The sequence below is a fragment of the Mastomys coucha genome, unplaced genomic scaffold, assembly GCF_008632895.1.
Source record: "Mastomys coucha isolate ucsf_1 unplaced genomic scaffold, UCSF_Mcou_1 pScaffold22, whole genome shotgun sequence".
Lineage (NCBI taxonomy): Eukaryota > Metazoa > Chordata > Mammalia > Rodentia > Muridae > Mastomys > Mastomys coucha.
This window is the reverse complement of record NW_022196905.1, coordinates 197,106,014-197,109,197: the sequence shown is the minus strand read 5'-3', so window position 1 is coordinate 197,109,197 and position 3,184 is coordinate 197,106,014.

The window sequence follows — 3,184 nt, the reverse complement described above, 5'->3', positions numbered from 1 at the left end:
TCTCTCTCTCTCTCTCTCTCTCTCTCTCTCTCTCTGTGGTTCTGGAGATCAAATCCAAGAGCTGTGTGCATTCTAGACTATGCTCTACCACTGAGCTACATTTCTAACCTCTTTGCTAGCCTTGAACTAGGTAGTCAGGAATGATTTTGAGTTTCTAATCTTATTTCCTGTACTTTCTGAGTGCTCGGATTCCAGTCTTCAGCCACTACATTCCCTTTTACATATTGCTGATTGCATGCTCATGCAAGTACTTTACCTACCTAGTTACAGGCTAGTCTCTCTATAAACTCTTGAAATGACTTTTTTCTTTCTTTCTTGTTTCTTTTTGAAACAGTGTTTCTCTGTGTAGCCCTGGAACTCTCTCTGTAGATTAGGATGACCTCCAACTCAGAGATCCACCTGCCTCTGCTTCTCAGGTACTGGGATTGAAGGCATGCACCATGATGCCTGGCTGAAATTTTTATTTCAACAAGTACATATAAGCTCTTATTCTTCCCAAATAGTGACAGATTTTATTCAATGATGCATTTATGAATATAGAAATAAAGCATTTCACTCAAAGAATGGGCAGTGAAATGGGGGATATTTGAAAAGGAGGTTAGTGACACAATGTGTAGAAGCCATTCCAATATGTAAAGACCACTCCAGGTACTTACCAAGAAGTGCTTTGGAGGGCAGGACCTTTGAATTAGGTCAATGCTAGGGACAAAACATTGCTACTTCCATGCCCACTCAGGAGAATTTAGCAAGCCTTTTATCTTACTTCACAGTTTCTCCAGACAAAATAGACAAAAGGGAAAAAGTACTTTAAGACTGAAACCAGTCCAAATCCTGAAATTAATAACAATACAACTAAAACATTAGCACAAAACCAAACGAACATTGGAGCGATTTTACAAGATAAAGTTGGAGCTTGGCAAAGAAGAGGAAGAGGGAAATCATCAAAGTCAAGACGAGCTCAAAGGAGCTTAATAGCAGCTATCATATTCCACCTGAGTCTTAAGCGCCTGGGATGCAGCTGTTTTGTTTTAAGATGCCCCTGTTCCTGTTCCTGTTCCAGTCAGCCATTGATGGTGACCAGAGAGCACATGGCCAGGCATTTGGGCACTGCTAGATAATCATAGACCCCTTAGGGAGTGATGGTAAGGGAAGGCAAAGTGGAAATGTTAAGATCCAAAATAATATAACCGAGGTCAATAGCAGTGTTAGGAGTCTTCGTGTATCTACTGAATTCATATGAATGGTGTTTCATATGTTAAGAAGTTAGTCGTTATGCATATTAGTGATGTACTCTGAGTAGCAGCTTAGATGTAACCTTTTTAACTTTCTAAAATGTTTTTATTTTGTATCCCTTGAGAATGTCATACAATATATTTTGATCATATTTGTCCTCCTCCTCCAATTTCTACCCCATTTATTTTAAAAACACATTTAAGGGCAAGAATAGATTTTACCTTAAAGCCTAGGCAGTTTGGAACTCACTGAAATTGGGGGATCCTCCGGCTTCAGCCTTCTGAGTGCTGGGAGTGAGTCATCTTAGCCAGCCTTGGTGAGTCTTTTAAAATATTGTGAAATATTAAGTCTTTTGGGGAACTCATTTATTGGAAAGGTGAATGCTTTCTTAGGGCAATGAGCACCTTAATTTTGCTTGAAGTTCTGGATTGACTGAACCCTGCTCTACCCCCACACCAGAAATGAGAGATAATAATAATAGTAACAACAGCAGCAGCAGCAACAACAACAACAACAACACCAATAACAACAATTCTGATGTTTTCTGTATACCAGGCCCTTGTCCTGAGTGTGTTTCTCATATGGACTCTTACTTCTCACAATTCCTCATAAAAGCTGTGGGACTATTCCTGTTTTATAAAAAGACTAACCAAGGCACAAAAAAATGTTACCAGGATCACACAGAAATGAAAACCACCCACTGACTCAGTGTGTTATCTGCTCTCATCCTTTCATTTAACACATAACTCATTGAGCATTGTGTTGGCTAGTTTTATGTAAATGTGACATGATCAATCAAGAGTCATCTGAAAAGAGAAGCCTCAATTGAGAAAGTGCCTGAATAAGATCCAGTTGTAGGGCATTTTCTTAACTAATGATTGATGTTAGGGGGGCCCAGCCCATTGTTGGTGGTGCCATTTCTGGGCCAGTAATCTTGAGTTCTATATGAAAGTAGGCTGAGCAAGCCAGTAAGCAGTGCCTCTATCTGGCTTCCAGGTTCCTGTCCTCTTTGGATTTCTGTCTGGATTTCCTTTGGTGATTAAAACTCATATGGAAGTTTAAACCAAATAAACACTTTCTACCCCAAGCTGCTTTGGTCATGGTATGTCATGACAGTAATAGAAACCCTAACTAAAAGACAAGTTTGTATCAGGATAGTAAGACATTGCTGTGCCAGACTTGACTATATTGTTTTGGGGAAGAGTGTGGGGGAACTTTGGAACTTTGGGATAGAAACGCTTATGAGTGTTGGGAGCTCAGTGAGCTATGATGGAGGAGCTTGGGAGGTAAGAATGTTGATGGTAGTACAGTTGATGGAGGCCTGGCTTGTGAAGTTTCAGAGGAAAGCAAAGGTCCTACCAGACCTTATGTGTGGAGAACTTGTGGTGTCTGATCAACTGGGGCTGAAGATTCAGCTCTGATTAACAGGAGACCAAAACTACTGAAGTAAAACCTTTGCTTTGCTGGGACAATGGGTGCTGGTTAGCTGGGTCAGCTTAATTAGCTGTGATTAAACTGAGGCCAGCATCACTGGGATGAAGTCTGCTGGGAACTGTTTCCTCAGGGCAAGCACACAGAAACTGTGTTCCAGAGGTGGCCAAGGTTAGCCCTCCTGTTGGCACCCAAATTTAATAGTGTAAGAGTCACTCAGCTGGTATTGGTTTTAGAGGCATGAAAAGGGGTCCTGGAGAGCGTGAGCAAACCAGTAAGCAGCACCCTTCCATGGCCTCTGCATCAGCCCCTGCCTCCAGGCTCCTGTCCCACTTGAGATCCTGTCCTGACTTTTTTCAGTGATGATAAGTGATATGGAAGTATAAGTCAAATAAACCCTTTGCTCCCCAAACTGCCTTGGTCATGGTGTTTCCTCCCAGCAATGGAAGACAGACAAGCATCCAATAAATGAAAGGCATTGCAGGTGAAATACTAGTGACTCCAGGTAGACAGCTACACT